General features: G+C 36.2%; 1 protein-coding gene across 1 annotated transcript in view; it reads right to left on the reverse strand.

Annotated features, from left to right (window-relative positions):
• The window catches only part of LOC134538713 (neurotrimin-like), a 624622-nt gene that overhangs the window by 296804 nt on the left and 304356 nt on the right, over positions 1-23462 (reverse strand). The gene's annotated exons all lie outside the window — the stretch shown is intronic.

Genomic DNA, 23462 nt, shown 5'->3' on the forward strand with positions numbered 1-23462 from the left:
CTTTTTTCCTGGAAATAGGCTAAGTTTTGTAGGTACACTGACACTAATTGCGCCGTAACTATTGCTGATAACTAACCAGTAATTGGTAAAAAGAAAACGAATCTATAACAATCTAAATAAACATCATTAAAATAATTTGTATTTAAAAGAAATTATACTTTCATCACATAAAAAACTTCGTATTTTGAACAATCCAGTTTTCAAATTTCAGAAAATGTATGTAAACGAATAAATTTTAAAACACACAAAATAGGTTTTATTGATTACTATTTACAATTCCTTTTTCCTAGCATATTATTTGCCTTTATACTCTCATTAAATGATTTGATATTTCAATGTTTTTTGTTTACAACTTAAATACTCGGGGCGAATGTTCTGATATAGCTTAAGTCATTGTTACACATAAGTATTTTTATCTGTAGTTACATTGCGCAGCCTTATGGATAAGAAAAGAAAAATATTAAAATAAATACATCAGAGTTTGATTGATGAATGAACAAATAAATAAAAAAAATAATCTCGCTCGATCGAATCCTCTAAAACACAAAATACAGAGACGAAGTATCCGGCGTTCATAATGCCATGGGAGGTAGGTTAACAGCAAGATGTCCGCGACCCTTGGGGGGTGGGGGCTGGACGCTCCATCGTGAAAGAGTCTTTTCAAAGACAGGGGGGCTAGAAAAGAAAGCGAAAGCTTCGAGCTAAATAGAGGGCTGAGGCCAGATTTGTATTAGGTTTACGTAACGTTATTAAAAGTGAGGAAATGTAGGAAATGAATTTGAATGGCTGAATAAATGACTATATGAAATTAGAGTCAACTTATACCAACCTTCCTATTTACGTATTTATAATGATTTGGCAATTATTAATAGCTACAGATACAAAATAAAAATCAAATCATATAAAGCATTACATTTAAAATTTTATAAAGACATGAAATGTCAGAATAACTGGAGATAAGAAGTTCAAGTCAAATGATATGCTATCAAGCACCACACATTTTTATTTTTATGTTACATTTTTGAGACTTCCTATCATTTTTGAATCCAATTATAATTAAATTTTATTTCTTTTTAATTTTAGTTTTTATTGCTACAAAAGCATGTTTATTTTTTTTAAATATTAATTAATTTATTCTTGTTATAATTATGCGTACCGGCCGCGTTAAATTTATAAGCTGTTCTCAGCTAAAAACTGGAAAGCGAAACAATTGCATAAATATAAATAAGAACAGCAATTTTATATACAGTGTATACATTGAAGAAACTCATGAAGAAAGTGTTCAATTTGTTCGTCTGGAGTTTGTGTTTAAAATTCACTTACACCGTATGATCACAAGCCTATCTAAAATTTTGGTGACAGTTTAATTAATTTTTTACCAAGAAAATAAACAGTCAATAGTAGTGTGTAATAGCCGGTCAGGCGCCAGGCGTCTGGCGGTGGTATCTGTGCCGGGTCAATGACCGATTGCTCTGACGTCACGGCGGCCATCTTGGATGACCATGACCTTGATTTTGACCTTGACCTTGACCTTCAAAATTTGCCCAAATTTGCCCAAATTTTGCCCAAAATTTCAATTGTTTTTAAAAATCCCGCCAAAAAATCCCAAAAATTTTTATAACTCAAAAATAAGGATTTCGAAAAACCTCAAAAGTCGTTTTGCCTTAGAAAAAATTCAAAATCCTAAAAACGACTTAAAAATCCTTGTCTACAGCCTCCGATAAACCATTTCTAGGAATAACGATACCATGACCGCCATCTTGGATTATGATGTCACCGTTGCAAATACCGTTTCGGCCACCATCTTTAAAATCTTTATTTATGATCCAATTTTAATGAAAAATATTTAAAAATTTAAAAAAATTCAATTAATAAAAAAGTTTAAAAAACATTCATTTACGGCATTGAGCTCGGAGTCCTCGGTTCTAACCCGATGAGTGCAAAAAAAAATATGGCGACCGATCCTTCCCTTACAGTGGCTACAGGCAGACTGACTCGCACCACTTTTTTCATAGCATATATATCATCAGGTAGTATGACATCATGTCCCCGATCTTGAAAATCCGTAATTTTTATTTTAGAAAAGCGGGAACATTTTTAAAAATCATTACAAAAATTAATAAATCGAATTAAATAATAAAAATCTTTAAAACCACCGTTGCACTTTTCGTTACGGCCGCCATCTTGAAAATCTGCAATTTCAATGCTAAAAATTAAAAAAAAATTCCAAAATTCATCAAAAAATTCACTCATTAAGGAAATGATTCATTCCTGTCCTTGGTTCAATCTCTGGGCGATACAAAACAACTTTAATTAAAAAAATACCACAAAAGTGACAGGTTTGGTAAGATAAAAACACCACAAGTTCTTTTAAAAAACAAAAAATTTTATTACATAAATTGTACACTACTACAAGTACAAAAAAAACACAGACACCTTTCTAAAGTCTTGTGGATTTCTCGATTCAAACAGTCTTCTTATTTTACGGACTAAGTCCTTTACATGTCCTTAAATGTCTATTCAGTTTATCAGGTCGACATATTGGTACACCACAATTTTCACACAAAGACGAATTATCGATTTCATTAAAAGGACAGTGATATATTTCATGTCATTTAGCACTTTCAATATTTGCTAATGTTTTGTTACAAAATATACAGCTTGATTCTGATGAATGTACAGCCAGTCTATCACAATTCCTAAGGTGTCGTTGTAATCTTCCATAGTGCATAAACTTGCTTAAACACCTGTTGCACTGATATTTAATGCGTTCAGAGTTATTATTACAATTGTGTATTACATAATCCTGTAATTTCAAGTTTTTGATCTTCTCACAGTACATAAAGTTGGGTGATGGAACACCGTTGGATGTCCCTTCCTTCATCAATGTCACTGGAACTGTTGACAACCATTGTAACACTGCTGATATGTTAACTTCTGAAGCCTTTGAGGTCTGCTCTGCGGAAGATGTTGCTCGCGTCGAAATCTCCTGCTGTGCTGAGAGAGTAGGTGTAGCTGTAGACGACGTTGTCATCAGGCTCTGTACTGATGATGGTAGACCTTCGATCCAGGTCGGTGTTGATAGTGGTAATGATGCCATCGAGTTCTCAAGAATAGCTAGATACTGGTATATTACGTTAGTCAAGTCTGACTATCCGATCCATTCATCACCGTAGCCAGAGACGGACTGAAGTTCATATCACCAGGGTCTCACTTATATATTCTCATTAGCTGGTACAACCTATGAGTCAAAACAATAACCATGTTCATTATACTTGCACTTAACTTTCTCGGAGCATTTTTTATAATGACGATGTAAGCTATCAAGACGTGAAATTAGTTTATTAACTTATTGCACTGAAATTGCATTCTTTTAACATTATTAGAACAACTGCTTCTTTCATGTCTGCGAGCATTTGAGGTGATAGTAAATGATGCGTCACAGTATTTGCACTGACACAATGTACGCTCTTCATTAATTGAAGTATTCAATGCTGATGATGAAACTAAAGCTGATGGTGGAACAGCACATATCGAAGTCTCCTCCAGTGTTGACATCGACGTTGCCAACGGGATCTGCTCCACCACCGTCGTCGCTGACGTCATGGTTCCCGTAGTCGATGGTACAACCTCCATCGTTAAAGTCGGTAAAGATGCAATCGAGTTCGCAAGAACAGCTAATTGACACGACTTATGCACCAGATTAAACAAACTAGGTGATCCTTACACCGTCGACGTCAGTAACAAACTGAGAGTCCTACTGTCTAGGACTCGCTTATATACATGCACCGGATGGAATAATATGCTAGTCAAATCAAGAACAATTTACTATAATACTAGAGTCAAAACATCATTAAAAATAGAAGCACCATCAACAAAAAAGCAGCACATTTGGAAGCACCATCAACAAAAAGGCAGCAAATTTGGAAGCACAATCAAAAAAGGCAGCACATTTTGGAAGCACCATCATCAAAAAGATACCATATTTGGAAGCACAATCAAAAAAGGCAGCACATTTGGAAGCACCATAAAAAAAGGCAGCACATTTGGAAGCACAATTAAAAAGGCAGCACATTTGGAAGCACAATTAAAAAGGCAGCACATTTTTAACACACCATCAATAAAAAGGAAGCACATTCTACAAAACGAAAGCTCATTTAACGAAAAGGAGGTAAATTCTCACTTGCATTCAACTCGGTAGGATGCGATCGTCAGTGTTAAGTTAGGATATAATGTCTCCATCAATCTATGAATCCATCAGTTTGTAGTTCCGTAAGTCATTGGCTCCAATATTCATTGGCTCCAATATTCATTGGCTCCATCAGTCATTGACTCCAACAGTCTTTTGACTCCAAAAGTCATTGGCTCCTACAGTCATTGGCTCCAACTGCCTTTTGTTTCAACAGCTCCAATGATATTTGGCTAGAATGCTACGAGTCTAAGAGACTATGATGCCACAAGGCTACGAGTCTAAAAGGATCTAGCTGGTTACGAGTTAGACATAGCTGCGAGACTGCATGGCTAAAAGACCACGTGGCTACGAAACTACGTGTCTATGAAGCTACAAGGATACAAGTCTACTCGGCTCCAAATGTCTACAAGGCGACAAGGCTACAAGACCACTTGGATACAAAGCTTCAATTCTACGAGTCTACAAGACTCCAACAACTACCTTCGAGTGTATAAAGCTCCAACTATTCCAGCAGCATTATATTATAAAATTACATGACTACGCGACTACGAACCATGAGGTTACGAGGCTATGTGACTATGAATCTTCAAGTTTACGAGACTGCAAGGCTACAGAGCTACGAAGCTTCTAGAACACAAGTTTACGTGACTTCGAGGATACAAGATTACAAGTCTTCATGAGTACTTGACTACGAAGCTACATGTCTACAAGGCTCCAATTGCCGCATCTGTCTTTGACAGAATTTTCTCTTTTGCTCCAACTGCTCCATCAGCAATATGTTATAAGATTACAAGGCTACTTGCTTACGTAGCTTCAAGTCTACGAGGCTCCAATGCATCATGACTACGAGACTACGAGCCATGATGTTACAAGACTATGCGATTGCGAGTCTTCAAGGTTACATGATCGCGAGGTTATAGGACTACAAAGCTTCCAGAACACATGGTTACGAGACTGCATGGCTAAAAGGTCGCATGGCTACGAAACTACATGACTAACTACTACAATAGCACCATTCAGTGGTGAGAGTTAATTTATCTCATGCAAAATAACCTGTTTTAAGTAGTGTCGATTATTGTCAACAGATGACACCACATGTTGCTTACAGGTAAATATTATTTATTTATTTTATGTGGGATGCGGGATGCTCACCTAACGATCGCAATAGAAGGATGGCTTCGCTAGACTCCAAGGAGAAGGAAGTTTGTTCTTTCATGATAGATCTTCACAGATGTCTCATGATATGGTATTTGACTTAGTAATGGTTATTTATTTTTTGTTTGCACCTGGTAAAAAAAACTGCAAGTGCTGATTTAGTAGCAGAAATTCTCGAATTAAATGTAACTCCAAATAAAATGTCATGACTCATTAGGTAAAAAAAATCCTTTATGCAGAGAGCGGTTACTCAGAATAGACAGAAGCACTTAAAGAAACCACAGGAATAATCTGGAGCACACGGAGAAAACCATCATAATATTGACAAGAATAATCAGGAGCTCACGGAGAAAACCATCATAATATTGACAAGAATAATCAGGAGCACACGGAGGAAACCATCATAATATTGACAAGAATAATCAGGAGCACACGGAGAAAACCATCATAATATTGACAAGAATAATCAGGGAAGGACAGCCGTAGTCGGTCTGTAGGTCTACAATTTCAACTGACACATCACACAACTTGCTCAGCCATTTCTTCTGCTCAGGTCCAGCAACATAAATTATTTCCTTTTGAAATAATAAATCTTCAATTGTTTTTTTCACTTGGTGGTACGGAATTTTACCTTCGTCCCACTCCAGGCCATGGTAGTATTTACATAGCCATTCATTCGTGCGTTTACTTTTTTCGTCTAATAATTTCCAGGGATACGGAGGTCGGAACGTGCGAGTTCGAGTCTTTTCTCCGGAGGTGACACTAATTTCCTTGAGCACGAATCCATTTTGACTCTGGAAACTTTGCAGGTTGCAGTATATCTTGTCGCTAGCAATGCTCGGTCGTAACTGAATTATTATCGAAAACGAAACAGTATTTATGTCAGAATTTTCACAAGTTGTCTCGACAATTGTACGATGCAAGCCGATCGTGAAGTATCAGACAAAAAGCATAGGTGTTTGGTGGAAATTTCCACTAGTCGTATTCTCGATCCTACAGTCGATGTTTGAATTTATTCGATCATCCTGTTTGGAAACGTCAAACACCATTAAAGGAGCCTTGATCTTGAAACTGTCGGGACTCAGTATCGGTGACTGTCTCCGCCCATAGTAAGCTTGCTGAAACTTGCAGTACATTTGATATGCGAGAAGAAATCTTCCACGATCTTCTGAAGCCCGACGATGACGTATCTTGATTTTTCCGTAGCGAAGCTGGACTTTACTATCCAATTGATATGCTGACTATGAGGCAAGCCAGGATAAGTTTCCAGGCTCCAGGATCGGAATAGCACATCAAGTTCTTGCCATTTTCTATGTTCTTCAACATCTTGACTCGTTCAACGGTGCTCACTTGGATGTGGGGAAGCATCCACTCGTTAGACTGTAGTGTTAGCGAGACATCTTGAGGGTTTTCTGCAGCTGCGACAATTGCATTAATGTGCGTGTTGTGCTAGAAGCAGTACGAGCTCTTGTTTCGAATAATAATTATATGCTTGTAGTCCTCAGCGAATCCAAGAAGCATTGTCAGAGAAACACAAACTTCGAACTTCCCTTCGGCATAAACCAGAAACTTATATTCTTCCTCGAGAACCCAACCGGCCATCTTTGCAGCAGACAGTTCATTTGGCGTGAGCGAAAGGTAATTTTTCATTGCAGATGTTATGCTTACATCTCTCGTCTGGTCTACCTCGATGCCATTGAGTACATATGTAATACACTCGATTAGGTGAAGAATACCATTGCAGGATATTGACGTCAATGTCGGATGCGTACCATCCGCTTTTGTCAGCGTGCCTCTTATATGCAGAAATGACTGCGAAGGTAAAGTACAAATATATTGGTGCTGTACAGCAATGTGTACTTCTGATGGTAGTGCATACGGTCCGAGCAGGAAAGGCTGGTACTCGTGCAATTCCATTTTCATAATGCTGTCATCAAAAATGACCAGATCTTCCATGTTAAGGATTTCGTCTTCCATATTTATTCGGCACTTGTCCAATACTAAGAAGATACTTTATGCTGTCAGGTGTTAATGCACCGATGTATTGTAGAGAATTTCTTTGTCTTGAAAATTCACCAGTCGTCCTCGCTGGTCAACGATTCTGACGATGAATTCGTGTGCGCATTTCACGACGATTGGAATGTAAATAGTTCTTTGTGGTACCTGGTCCAGTTTATATCCTGGTGAGACCATTGGCGAAAACTCATGCAGCACGTTGCTTAGACTTCCATTGAGATATGTTCCACTTGCCCAATTACAGTTTATTCTTATGACATACACAGGTAAAATGTTTACTGCACATGTAGATTCGTACATTCTTCCTGTATCATACACATTTCATTCTAATACGAGCATCTTACCTATGGTAACATGTTTCGTAAAGTCGACATTTTCACTGCATGTTAGAATGCTTTTTTGAGTGTTTGGATTTCCACGCAGTTGAAAGTCTACATCCTGTGGTAACATATCCCTTAGGTAATTTGCAATGCCGTCAATTTCGTAAGAGCCAACAGGTAACTGTATTTCATGAGTGGTCCCATCGCTTTTCAGGAAGCAGATCTTGTAATTATCCTCGTCGATATTCGGTATGGCATTATATGTTTGAAAATCTACGAGTCCGATACACCATTCTCCGTCTAAATCCAGAGGCGGGAAATGAACCGCCCGCAGCTCTGATGCGTGACCTGTCAAGGTAAGTGTTATCGACATGACTACTAAATTATCATCACTGCACAACCTTTAAGTAGCAATTGATTTTTTCAGCTAATTTTTTTAGTTAAAAAGAGAACACACAAGTGTCCGCAGTTTGTTTGATTAGGTGACTATTCGGTTTCGTAATTGTAGAACAATGTAGTGGTCCAGCCCAGGTACCGCCTAAGTCCTGGCAGAGGTCGTAAATTTCCAAAACTATCGTAGTACTCGGCCATTTTTCCAGACTTTATGTACGCCACCCAGTGCGTGCCACGATCTGCCGACGTGTCTAAATTAATTATGGCACATTCACGTGTCTTTGGCTTGCTGGGCAAAGTGTCTCGCATGAAAACGCCTTGGAAATGTGGTATTTTCAGTTTGCGTGCGTACTTGATTAAATCTATATTGGTGAGTGGATGTTTCGGCAAAGAACTTAGGATATTTTCATTCTTTTCTTTCTCATGCCTCGACCTGATTTGTGAGGTTGCAAGTAGAGTCCTGCGCCGTTTTTTTTACCCATGGTAATGGCTTCCATGCTGGCATTGTGTCGTTGCTTGCGCTAATTCTTCGAAGTATTGACTGCCCACACTATACCACTCGTTGCATCGATGAGGCCGCCGAGAGCACCCAATGCAGGCAAAGGAAGAAATCCTCCTATAACCTTCTTGTCGAGAGTCTGTAATTTTTGCTTGGCTTTTTGCACGCCTGCACCAGTCTTGTGTTTGGTCTTGCGTGAGTTAGACTTTGACTTGATGGAGCTGGCTCGACGAGCACCCATTTCTAGTTTGGTCTTTGCCTTCTTGATTTTGGAAACGCCCCAGAACGCGATTTTCTCTCCTTGTCCCGCGTTCGACGATTTACTTATATCTTCGGCTTCCTGTGCCAATATCTCGTCGGCCCGGTGGCTGGATTTCAGATCCTTGCTTAATGAATATGCAATATCGTGCTGCTTGCACTTTTCGTCGAGATAATTAATGGCCACATCACCGCGAGCTAACCTTTTCGCTAGTTTAGTGCCTTAGGGCTTAAGAATCTGTAGCCGGGAATGTATAGCTCGAATGGAAGATTGTTTATCAGCAAGTTCACGAGTCCTGCACCGATGTGTTTATTGTTCTTACCTCTTCGAGTCATTGCGCACAACTGACCAGAAAGTATAAATGTGTTTGATTTTATACAATTTCGTCAGTACAATGCAAGTCGTCAAGCAAGAAATGTGTTTGCCCGTGCGCATTAAGCAAGACGATGAAACTAGCTGTCGTGAATCATGACATGGCTTACTGTTGCATTCTGCCGTACGATGCATAATGGCAGGTCCGTCCAACTGCGGTAAAACGTGCATTCTACTGAGTTTATTAGAGGAACCAAAAGGTCTTAAATTCGAAAATGTGTACATCTATTCCAAATCATTGCAACAACCAAAGTACCAGCGACTAGCTACAGTTCTACAATCGGTGGATGGTCTGGAGTATTTTCCATTTAATGATAATGCAGATGTGGTAACTCCTAGCAAAGCGAGAGTCGATTCTGTGACGATGTAAGGTGCGAGAAGAAAGGCATAATACAAAAGTACTTTTCCATGGGCAGACACGCCAAGGTAGACTGCGTTTACCTGTGTCAGACGTACAGTCGTATTCCAAAAAATCTCCTACAAGACAACGCGAATGTCATAGTGCTTTTTCGCATGGACGAACTTAATTTACATCACGCTTGTGACAACCACGTAAACACCGACATGACATTCCAGGAATTCAAAGACATGTGCTCCTTGTGTTGGAAAGATGAACACGGATTCCTAGTTAGGCTATAGTCAAAGACTGGCCTCTATATAAGGGTTGGTACAGACAAGGTTTCGATCAGTTTATCGTCAAACATGAGTCATAGCATTTCAAATTTCGGTCGTAGCAGTCGAGATTTACGTACTACTCTCAAGTTATCCGCAAATACATAATACTACTGGCTCAGAAAGTCGAAAGTGTGAAAAAGGAATTACTAGAGTATCTCGTTGCCATCGACCAGCGCGTGGAAGCTTCAGATTCTCAAATTCGCGACATGATCGAAGTATCAATTGCACAAATCTGTGATGATTTGAGGACTTTTAAAAGTAGTCTTAAAGCATCACTAACTCACTTGTCAACAAATTCAGATTTAGCCAAAGACAAGAAAAAAGTTTCTGCGAATGAATAAAAAAAAGTATAAAAGGAGGTCTTGCAATATGTTTTCAGCCAGTACAATATCGGACCTGGCCAGTGACTTTCATCGAGCTAAACAGTCTGTTCGTGAAAAATATCTACTTGCTAGACGAACCAGACTTGCACGTGAGATGGGAAATGAAGAGATATTTAAACCAATCACTAGTCGCCTCGACGAACTTAAAAATAAGGAAGAACCAGCCATCATTGTGAAGACAGAAGTTGAACATGAAATGCCAATTGTAAGAAAGAGAAAGTATAAGCCAGATCGAGAAAAAGAGGACTTAACGAAATCAGAGTCCATGCACAAGAAAAAAATACTGAAAAAGGGACACCAAGTTAATGCAATGGTCCGACCATACCTGATATCGTTTACGAGTTGGAGTAATGACATGACCTATGGAGTGTACAGAAAAAACATAATAAGTGGTTCCTCGGTGCTAAAGAAATAGACTTTCTACCAGGAAATATCATGCGCATAGAAGAGTTCAAAACACATGGGACTCCGGGTCTGTACGAATTGCTGTTTCGCAGGGAGCCTAAAGGATATTCTCACCAAGACTTACAAGAGTATAAAAAACTGCTAGAGCTAGCTAATGCACATTTTCGCGATAACGATCCAGATAGTGGTGTATATAAAGACGAAGATAATAAAGAAATCGACATTCTCGCTAATCTCTTCGGTGAACTTACAATACATGGTGAAGGTTTAAAAAAGCTAGAAATTGGTCAGATATTTGACTATGTATATTGGGACGACCCCAATGAATTAGTTTTACGCCTTAGAATTCTACATGATTCTCTTAGTGTAGGAAACTATTCGCACATAAACGAAATAGTCTCCATACTTGAAGAATTGCGGGAAGCCGGCTACATACAATGAGTCATATCGGAATCGCTCGCGAACTTCATGCTCCTGCTAGACGAAAATACCTTCGTGGCAGGGTTATAGTTCGTGGAATTGATGATTTATTCTAGGTGGACCTTGTTGAGATGATACCGTATTCCCAATTGAAATAAGGTTTCAAGTACATGTTGACAGTCATCGATGTTTATAGCAAGTTCGCTTGGGATAGTCCTGTAAAATCAAAGACTGCAACTGAAGTAGCCAAGGCCATGGACAATACTTTGCGGGATGGTCATGTACCGTCGCACCTGCAAATGGACCTCGGGAAAAAATTCTTCAATGCAACCTTCAAGGTTTTGATGAAGAAGTATGGCATCAAACACTATTCTACATTTAGTAACATCAAAGCCTCCATTGTCCAAAGATTTATCAGAACTTTGCATTCCAAGATGTGGTGACAGTTCACGGCTAATGTAAATTACAAGTGGCTTGACATCTTGCCGAAACTAATAAGCGAGTATAATTCCACAGTGCATTCTACCACGAATTTGAAGCCAAAGGACGTAAAGGACAATCGCCTACTTCGAACAGTGTTTTCCGAGACGAAGAAGAAAGATCCACGAAAGCTTAAAGCTAACGTCGGTGACATTGTGTGAATCTCCAAACAGAAAGGTATATTCGATAAAAAGTTTCACTGCGAACTGGAGTCCCGAACTTATCTGTGTGACACATGTACGTGAATCAGTGAATCAGAGCCTAGGACATTCTACTTCGAAGATTTGGACCATAAACCTATCCGTGGCGGCTTCTTCGCCGAAGAGATTCAGCCTACATTGTATCCCGATATGTACTTGGTGGAGAAGATTATAAAACGAAGAAATGGACGATCCTAAGTTAAGTGGTGGGGCTTTCCACCTCGCTTTAATTCGTGGGTGGCAGATGCAGAAATCGAGAAATCCACAAGACTTAAATATATTTTCTGTGTTATTTGTTTTGTACTTGCAGTAGTGTAGAATTTATGTAATTATTTTTTTCTGTTTTTTAAAAGAACTTGCGGTGTTTTTATTTTCTCAAGCCTGTACCTCTGGTAGTACTTTTTTAAATTAAAGTTGTTTTGTATCACCAAGGGATCGAACCAAGTATCGATTCTATAGGTAGATTAATAAGTGATTTTTTTATAAATTTATGTGTCAATAAATACAAATATCCAAGATGGTGGACATAATGTCTTACTGGAGGCTGGTAGTAGTTGATTTTAAGCCTCTTTTAGGATTTTGAACATAATTTATTAAAATTCTTATTTTTTATATAAAATTAAATGTTTTGCATCATCCAGGGATCGAACGAAGGACAGGGATCGATCGAATCAATTAGAATATTGATTAAAAATTTATTTCATGAATTTTGGAATTTTTCACGATTTTCTAACATAAAAATTACGTATTGTCAATATGGCGGACATGATGTCATACTACCTGATGATATATATGCTATGAAAAAAGTGGTGGGTGTCAGTCTGCCGGTGGCTTCCTTGGAAGAAGGAGCCTGTCGCCATTTTTTTGCACTCGTCGGGATCGAACCGAGGACTCCGAGTTCCATGTCGAAAAAGTATGTTTTTAAAATATTTTTATTAACATTTATTAATTAATTTTTTTATAAATTTTAAAATATTTTTTTTTAATCGGATAGTAAATAAAGATTTACAATATGGTGGCCGTAACGGAATTGCAATGGTGACGTCATAATCCTAGATGACGTCAGAGGCTTATCGCAGGCTGTAGACATGGATCCGTAAGCCTTTTTTTAGGATTTTGTGTTCTTTCTAAGGCAAAAGTACTTTGAGGTTTTTAAAAGTCCTATTTTTTGAGTTATCAAATTTTGAGATTTTTGGACTTTTTTCTTCAAAAAATGATAATTTTGTCGAATTTTGGGCAAATTTTGGCAAATTTTAAAAGTTCAAAGTCAAGGTCAAGGTCAAAGGTCACACTCATCCATGATGGCCGCCGTGATGTCAGAATCCAAGATGGCGGTCGGCACCAGGCACCACACCCAGAACCCAGTGCCCGGACCGGCTATCCTATACTACTCACAGAAAGTATGCTACAGTGAAATTCCGGACGGAAACATATTTTTATTAAAACTAATTGATTTGTTTATTTGTTTTTCAACCTGGATCTTATTTTAAGCTCATGCATTAAAATGTTTTGTTATACAGAATTCTAGTTAATTCTGTCGCTGTTGAACACATTTCTTATATTTAAAGATTAATTATTTTCTTTTTAGTTCATTCAACATTAGAGCGTGTTTTGTTTAGTTCTTTTAAAAAATAATTTAACAATATTATCTACGGCTTGGATTAAGATTATTTTTCAGTCTCCTTCAGTATTCGTGTCACTAAGTGTTTCCATCGTAAATGTTTATGTACTGCAATATTTTTTATTCTCACTAAATGCTGCAGTTTATCACTTTGGGTATCTTTGGGTATCTTATTAAAAGCACTGCTTTTTAACAATTATTTATTATAATGGTACAATATTGGTAGTATTAATACGAAAAAAAAAGATTTGGCCAGTGCGCCTGCAAAATTATAGAAATATGAGTTTTTACAAAGTTATATTTGCAGGGTTAACGAAAAGGATTTCATCTTGATTTTTAAAATTTATCAGATTTTTTGATATACTCAAGTTAAAAATTATATATATTTTCCCTATTTTATAGTATGAGTACTTTAAAATTGATGGAAGTTTTACCGGTTTTAAAAATATTATAGTTTTCACTAATTTGATATAATGCTCATCATACTAATGACTTAAGGATAGTTTTGGCAGTGAAATATATTTTATTCTCTAAATTACATTCATCAAAATACATGGCCAATCTTAAAAACTGAATAGTTCTTTCCTTACTTTAGGTTTAGGATTTTTTATTTGTGAGTCAGATAGGTTTCTAGTGAGAGCAATGCCCTGCAGGTGAAGGAAACACGCGGCTTATAGCCCAGGAAACAAAGGTTTCAACCTGTGGAAAATTTGTCCAAAGCTAAATTTTTTCACAGTGGTAGAGTCCACTATGCTGAGCATACCGAAAGTTTACCGCTGTAGACCTTGTGCGTATATCTGAAAAAGTGCAGTTAAGTCCTAAATGGCAGCGACTTGCAGCAGTTTATTAAAATGCTTCCCATTTACCAACTTTTTTACGTAGCGACTTCATAAAATTATTAAAACACTCTGAAAACGCTTTTATATACACTTATGTTTTTAAGAGTTTAGGTTAAGGCAAGAAATAAAATGATTAAGTAATGAAAAACACTTTTTTTTTATATAATTCGAGGACATTAAAACCTGATTGACTTAAAAATTGTTATCTAATGTAAATATTACTTTAACAATTATGTTGTATATCTTAAGCTTTACATTGACATAGTTTTCAAGAGTCTAGTTTAATTTATTGGATTTATAGAGCGTTCTGAGAGTAGTAGTATTATGTACGTGTGTGATAATGCCACAGCCGCAAGCGCGGAGGTGACTTTCGCTCCCACTAAGTCGAGGTTTTTTAATCTTTAGGAAATTCCTTCCATATTGAAAATTGATACAAAGGTAACATCGAGGTCTTTTAGTAACATATGAAAAGATTATCTCCGCAAACCTTGTGCGTTACAATACTGCATTCCTTAAACGTCAATATTATAGTCTGCAAACTTAACCAAAGTTACTTTAAAAAATATCATAAATATAAAAAACGAAAAACATTTAATATGTTTTACTAAATATGAAATTTATTGTTTTATTAGGAAAAAGGTATTGATACCTACAAAATTACAAAAAATTGAAACATATTAAAATAAAAACACGAAAACCTGATAAGATAAACGCGTTAATGAATGTTGTTACATTATTATTTAGCTACGAATTGGTATATTTGTAGACAAATTGTTTCAATCTGGCTGATCGCTGAAGCGTTTCGAACTGCGTAGCGTGTAGTATATATACAGCGTGTTTGCTGAATTCACTCGGGACGGGACGAATTTCGCTCTTAAGTTGCGAAGATATTTTAGTACATGGAAAATTATATAAATGATGAAACTTTGTACAGAGCAATTATAAACGTTTCTTAGTAACATATCAAAAGTTTAACGTTGTATACATTGTGAGTTACACCAAAAACGTGCAGTTAAGTCCTATATGATAATTTTTTGTAAAGATCCACAAAAATACATTTTGTAAATATAATGTATGAAGTAGACTTTTAGTTTGGATACTAAAATAATATAAAAACTATATTATACATATTTAAAGGAAAAAGTAATTAAATTTAAAAATCATATTTTTGATAACCATTTATAATCATAGAAGTTGGGAAACATTTTACTCAAATGTATGGAAGTAATCATAAATAATACACAGACATTAAGAGCACAACGCAAAAAAAAAAATTTAGTAAACGTTTTTGCATGTTTCTTAAGCTTTAAATTGGCATATTTGTGAAAAATCTGGTACTATTGGTGTTAACTCTGAAACATTTCAAGCTGCGTAGTGTGGTACCATACTGTGAGGTTGCTAAAGTCGCTTGAGCTGGAACGATTTTTGTTACCAGGTAACAAAGGTTTTTAATTTATAGATAATTTGTCAAAACGGAATTTTACTGCTACGGTAGAAGGCAATTTTACTAGCAACATCACAAGTTTATTACATAAATGTAAATAAAAAATGTAGAAAATATATAAAAGCGTTCTTAAAAGAATTTTTTTAAGAATTATGTCTCGATAGATGTATTTAAATATATTATATAGGTATATATTATTGGTAATCCCTAATTAAGACCGAGTGTCATGAGTGTGGCACCTCGCAGAGTGTTGCGTGTTGCGCCGGCCGTGAGAGCTTAGAACTGTCGCAGTACGGCCCACTACGACGCTCGGGTACTCTAGTGAGCCAAATTATTATGCAATACTTTTAATATTTATACTGTTTTAAAGCTAAAATATTACGCAAAAGCATTTCTGAAAACATTTTTTGCATTCGGCTCTTCAGTTTTGTGTAAATCATATTTTCATTATGACGGGAGGGATAGAAAAACGTAGTTTAAAGATTAATTGATTAATATATTATCTTTTTAATAACATTCCAAATATTTTTTCAACATCAATGTTCCTAGATTGTTTTAAAGTTTTATGGAGAGTCTACGTTAAAAACAGTATAAATGGGAAGTATTTTAATGGACTGTTGTTAAGTCGCTGTCATTTAGGAATTAACTGCAATTTTTCGGTGATACGCACAAGGTTTACAGCGGTAAAATTTTGGCATGTTCTTAAGCATAGTCGACTGTACCACTGTGCAAAAATTAAGCTTTGGACAAATTTTTCACAGGTCTGTGCCTTTTAAAGTCTTGGTTTCCTGTGTTATTAGAGCAGCAGTGGTGGGAAGTTTAGGAACACCCTATTACGGGACTTCTTTGAAGGGGGAAAGTGGCTGGGACCCCCGCGGTGCGAACACAGCTTCAGCCTCGGCCACTGCCCGCCAGAACAACCCTGGTTAGGGGGGCGCTTTAACTACCTCTCTGTGACTTCTGGTCCCCTGATACTTTCTCACATGGAACTACTCGAAAATACGTTTATTATTATAACTTTTGTTGATATTTTATTTTTATTTTTTCTTTAACTTTTTCTTATTGGCTTGAGCATTTCACTGCGCGCCATTTTGTTTTAACTTCCCCTCACAGCCCCCACAGCCCACTACTAGAGTGGGGAGAGAGAAAAAAACGGTTGTGAGCTGCCTAGGTCGTAGAAATGAAATAGCACCGCAGCGAACACGCACGCACATCTAAGGCGTGACTGCTACCCGCCTCTCTTTGGTGAGGGGCGGGATGCCTACTCGACAGTTCTTTCAAGCTCACACGGAGCGTCTTGAAAATAATTAAATTGAATGGAAGAAAATTGTCGCAAGTAGATTGTCCAAAAACAACAGTCTTTATTTAATTTCTGTAATTCATCACAACAATATAAATTGAATGAATAGGTACGATCGCTATTCATATTTACGCAGTAAAATATTTTAACGATATTTAGGAATTAATAAAAGTCTGTAAAATAATTTATAAAAGTAAACAAAAAATAAGCTGAGCTGGACTTAATTTAGAAATACGCATTGAATGTTTGTAACTAATTGACGTAAACATTTTTTTTTATTTGTAAATTTAATGCATAACTTTGACAGATTGAGTACATATTATAGGTTAAAATTTACAAAACCACACTAAAAAATTGTTTTTAGAGAATAAGGAAAGCATAAATTACAGCATAAAAGGGTAACCTCTGGCCCATCACGTTTGATTAAAGCGTCTAGATCTTAATTTAACAGTAAGTGCTAAGTATTCAAATGTGCAACATCAATGCTCAGAAATAAAACGAGCAGTTGAAATTAATTAAACCCAATCCCAGTAATTTGTTAATACAGGCAAGGCTAACACTAGTGTATAGTCTGTGTTATGTTAAAAATTTGGTAAATAAAAAATCATTTTTCGAAAAAGTGCCTTGATGTTTTAAAGTAAAATATGTTGCTGTTGGACTGAAATGGTTTTTGGTTAAAAAAAAAAAAATCATAAGTACACTGCGTTGTAATTTTATGTTAACATAACGTGAAGAAAATTCAGCGTGTAAATATATAAAAGATACATTTTAAGGCATTAAAAAAGAACTACATAGTATTTAATCCAGCAAATAGTATGTATACATTTGGTTTGCAGAAGGTAAGTCATAGAGTTAGAGCAATTCGTTCGCGAGGGAGAAAGAAAGAAAGAAAGAGAGACAGACTGAGACCGAGGGAGAGGGAATACTGAGAACGAGCATCCTTTTGAATTCCGACATGACACTAAGTGCACCAAATTCACTTGTTCTTTGACAGCAAGCGACGAGGCGTTAATTGAATGATGAATTACTTAAGTCCACAAGTTAGTCAAAAAAGTCATAATATTATGTAAAGTATTGAGAAGTTAATAAAACAAATAAAATGAATTAATTTATTCTTACAATTTTGACTGTATTTTTTATACTCCACACACATAAAAGCAGCATTTTTAAATCGCAAAAATATCATACCATTTGTTACGTTTGCTTTGAAACACTGCACACTTGTACAATAACATAATTTCACACTCGCATACTTGCATACTTCAGTAATTGTACACTTTCACACTTAGCACTTTACTCTTGGCCTATTTTAAACCTATACTTCCTAAGCTCACCTTATGACGTTACTTGGCATTCCATATAGAATTATTTTTTGTCCATAGTTCTTAGATGGTTAGATAAGTTCATCTTTGATAATTGTTAAGTAAGTTTATTTTAACCATGGTACGATTTGCCTTTATTTCACAAAATTTCTACACACAATCTAAAAGCTTCGACCTTACGTAAACAATTTTTACAGCAATATAATTGAGACGTTAAATATAACAAACTACCTAATCCGACCAGGTGTTTTCAGTAATGATGTTCATTAAGACTATTAATTATTTCTTAAAAAACACATTTTTTCTTGGATGCAACTGTCACTGTTTGTGTTGTTTAGCTAAATATATATTTACGGCTACATATATATATAGTATCTTCAAAGTTCAGTAAATATACAGGTAGAACTTATTCCGTTGAGATAATGACATATTTTTTATTATTTTCTACTTGCTTTGTTTAACTGTTACAAATGATTTTCAAATATATTTACGTTTGTAAATAAGTATTTTTTAGTATGTCTGTGCTATTATTATTTTTTATGATTAAAATCCATCCACAAAACTTTTGTTGCTGTCCGATATTTTAGTTTCAATGTTTCCGTCTGTCCTGTCACCGTTAGCTGATTTAGGCTCGTTTTCTGTGGGTTTACGTTTGCATTTTTATTTCTTATCTTGCATTTATGAATTTTTCCCATGACAAACAGTGCAAAACTGCAATGGTGTATGTCCAAGAAATTGTATTAAATCAAAAATTCCCATGGATTATTTAAATAATACTGCAGGCTCAAACTTTAGAAAAAACGACGACAAAAAAACCCTTCAAAATGTCTTACCAGCACTTTAAACGAACCCGATGATGGGAACAGATGCCAGTTCCCGAAACGTCGGAACTTTTTTGTCCTAGAAAACCTACTGTATTAATAGGTGCTGTCGTGGTTGTGTTGTGCAATATATCTGTTTATTTTAATCGTTGTGTTCGTATGTTTGCTGCGTTGTCCAGGTCTGTAGTCGGTCTGCATTTACTGTTTTTTGTTGAAAACTGTCTTTTCATTGTAAGCCCGCTGTGTTCAATTGTGCTGTTATTTTTCATGACTAAATTACTTTATTTTCAGTTTCAATGTTGTCGTCTGTGCTGTCGCTGTTGTGTCGTCCATAATACCTGTATAGTTTCGTAGCTGGGTCCATCTTTTCAACATCAGCTGATTTAGGCTTGTTAACTGTGGGTATAAGTTTTCGTTTTTATTTCTCATTTTCCATTCTTGAATCTTTTCATGACAAACATTGCAAAATCGTAATGGCGTACGTTAAAACAAATTATTAAATTTCTTAACAGTTGTCTTAGTGTCTGTTTTTTTTTTTTCATTTTCTCCCCTTATCCCCTTGTTATTTTAACAACTGATCATCACTTATTAGCGTTGCGCATTTCCTCTGTCGTTACGCCTTGTTATCGATTCACCCCACCTGCTGTAAAGAAGTTTCACCTTAGAAATAATAAATAATAAACAATCGTTGTTTTAACATATACTGGCTGAGAGATATTAACGTGGATTAACCAAAACCTGTTCACGTAACTTTCCGCAACAGACGGGAGGGCAAACAATCTTTCTGAGGCTGGTCAAGGATTTATGACGTTGCGTGTGACACGCTCTTAGCTGGCGGCGGAACGAAAGTGGAACAGGTTTCCGATCAAAACAGGACGTACTTCGGAAGAGAAGGAAGGAAGGAAGGAAGGAACAAGGACCACCGACAACACCTGAGTCGCAATGTCGTACATGTGTACCTCGCCGCAGGGGACCTGGGTAGCCGGTCTCTGGAAGAAGTCCAGGTTTTTCTCCTGGTTCCTGCGAGTGGAGGAGGCATATTTCACGTTCCATTCTGCAAAAAAAAAAAGTTTCCTACCCCCCTCCCAACCTACCTATACCCACACTGTATCTCTCTCTCTCCTTCCATTATCTATAGCTGCAAGCGGCAATAATTCTCGTAGCAAAGTGTTCAAGAGTCGCTCCGTCTGAATGGAAACATCTTCATTCGCCGTCTCGTTCCATTCCGTTCCCTTTTCGTGTCGCTACTCTTCCTCCCGCCTTTCGCTCCTGCCCGCTCGCGCTCATAATTCTTGCAGAATATGGCTTCTCCATATTTCACCCTTGTTTAGTTTTATCGCCCCATGTTTCTCCGTGTACGTGTGCTTTTGCTTCTAGGACACGCCTGAGGTGGATGGGGGGGGGGGGGATGTTTGTGGAGGATGCGTTCAGCGGCGGATGATGTAGCGACAGAGGGGTGCTTCCTTGTCTCATCGCTGAAACTCGCAAAAACGTTTAAATGTTTCACGTTTGTGTACCTTCCCCCCCCCCCCCTTCACAACACTTACGATTTTTTTTCAATAGGTACTATAAAACCATTACGAAAATGAATTATGAATCAGCGCGAAGGAAATCATTTAGGTACCACCCTCAATCGCAGATATTTTTTTTTAATATAAAAACTTCTTTACAGCCAGCAGGTAGGTTCGAGGCGATGACTCAAGAGAGCGTTACGAAAAACGGAAAGTGCAACGCGCAGGACTAGGTCGATGAAGGAGAAGGGAAGGTTTAGAATGGAATAACGAATATTGTAGAGAGGCAGATAACTTTTAAAGCCCTATGCCGGTTTTTTTCGTTTTCATGTTTGCTACAACTACGATTTTAAGCATTAGTGAGAACCTTTACTGTGTACTTTATAAACTGTTAATTTACCGCCCGAAATCGCAGTTGACAAAAGCGATTATTGTGAGTTTTGCCTTTTAGCACACCGGCATGAAACCACATTAGCATATTGGCTGACTTTTATACGTGTACATTATTCATATATTTTATTTCTCATATGTATTGGAGGAATAATAATTATATTCATTTATATAACAAGACTAATACAAAATATAAAGTTTTAAATATCATCAAAAAGAATAATACTAATCATATCTACAGCAAAAATAATAATATAAATTATTAAAAAACTGTACACTCATATTCATGGACACTCGCCTGAAAGCTTGTACATTTGTCACATTTTTCACGTGTTTAAATATTTGCGTGCCCTACGAATTACCTATCCTTCCGTCTTTGAAATTTTACATCTTTCGCGCTTTGTGACTACGCATTTGTGTTTTTTCCACAAAAATTTGTACACTTTTTTTATTGTCAAATTTATATCTTTAATGGCTGGAAATTATTTTCTTGCACTTCGATAAAATTAACCAAGTATTTGCTCGCTGAGTTTGGTCGTGCACTCTTAATCTTACTAATGCATATTGTGCTCTGAATATACGTCGGTGGGTATGTCAAGAAGTTTACATGATTGACAAACGTCACTTTAGTCCAAACATGGATGTTAATATGAAACTACACAAATTTTTATTCATCCAAACGGTAGTTAAGTTTATGAGCTGGAAAAGGCAGAAAAATTTAAGCGTTTAAAAAGAGACAAAGGCCACAGATAAAGTTAAATTAATTCAATGACAAGTGATGAAATTTGCATGTTAAAATAATAAAAAATTAAAAATTTTACAACTTTTGAAAATATCGACATTTCTAAATACACTATTTTAACTTGTTTAACTTACAAGTTTATGATATTTATGAAGCCTTAAACACTAGTATAAATAAGTAAATTGTAGTATAACATAAAAGAGGTGGATTAAGTGTTCCATTAAAGACAATAAGTTCAATATATAAATGTATTTCTAGTATGCAAGATTAAGGGAGAAAAAAAATAATTTCGTAAATATTAAAACTTTTTTAAGCTGCACATTTAAAAATTTATTATTGTGTTCATTTAAATCAACCTTATAACGTTTTACTTGGCTAATAATTCCAACATTTTAAACTTCAGTCACAACTTCTTGTACCAACAAGAAATGTAGTTCCGTGCCTACGATATTTACCAATCATTTAATATTTAAAATGGTCGAACATATGATTCTTCATGATAAAATTTCATCTGGGTTGCGATTAGCTTAATCATATCATATTATTTCAATTTTATAATTATTTATGATTGAGGAATATGAACTAAATTTTTAAACTAGTGTACACCATTTATCAAAAAACCGAAATGTGCAAAACGACTTACAATAGTGATTTAAATTACAAAAAGCAATGTCCTTTTAATAATTTCACCTGATTGCACCATAATTTCCACTTATTTTCAGGTAAATATGCAATCCAATTACTGATTCTCAGAAGTACTCACTTGTTTTGTCAGTAAACCGAAGCTAGACATTTGATGACTCAGTGCTAAGATACGTAATATATATTTTTGTCAGTCAGCGCCAATTTCTAAAATATTTAAAACATTAACGAATTTACATTGTTTCAACAGGCAACCAGTTGTCGAAATGTCGTTGGTTCTTTTCTGCGTCACTGGCGACTTAAAGCTTAGTTTTCATATTCGTACACTCTGTTCAAGACAAAGTGAGAACTTTTAACCATGGCCGCAATAAGCATTAAAACTTTGATAGCTAAATATAAGGAAGTTATTAAGAAAAACAGGCAGACAGTTATGCACAACCGGACTAGCTAATCATTCATCAATAAAATTTTGGCAATGTTTTCCAAATATTTAGCTGTAATGCGTTAAAATGCGCAGCTCAAGTGAAAAGCACAAGTAAATACTTTGCATAATTATTTTTTTAACAAGGAAATTCTTATGGATGTTTTACTTAATAAGCATGACTTATTATTCACCACATTTGTGCATATTGTTGTCCGATATTCGTATAACCGCAAAACAAGATTACAAAAACATAATTTTGCTAAAATAATTGCTTGAAAGTCATTATTTACTGTGTTTCTACGAGTTGGAACCTCACAAAAATCTGTACAAAATTATAGTTATTTGTTGAGGCAGAATTTCACTGTTTGTTAACCACCAGTAGGCCTTGTTTATGACTGCAAAATTTATTACCTCGTTGTGTCTGCACACTGAAAGAAGACAGAATGACTTTGGAGTGGGTAGTTGAGCTCATAGAATACGCGTCTCAAAGATGTAACAGTATTTTTTACATCTTCTTGATCCAAAGCGTTTAGGTGAGGACTTGCCAACTTCACTTAAAGAGAGACATAATTTTTGGTATATTTCATTTATTTAGTGACAACGGTGGTTAAGTGCACACTTGCCTTCGTAACGTAGT

This window comes from Bacillus rossius, chromosome 14, assembly GCF_032445375.1.
Source record: "Bacillus rossius redtenbacheri isolate Brsri chromosome 14, Brsri_v3, whole genome shotgun sequence".
Lineage (NCBI taxonomy): Eukaryota > Metazoa > Arthropoda > Insecta > Phasmatodea > Bacillidae > Bacillus > Bacillus rossius.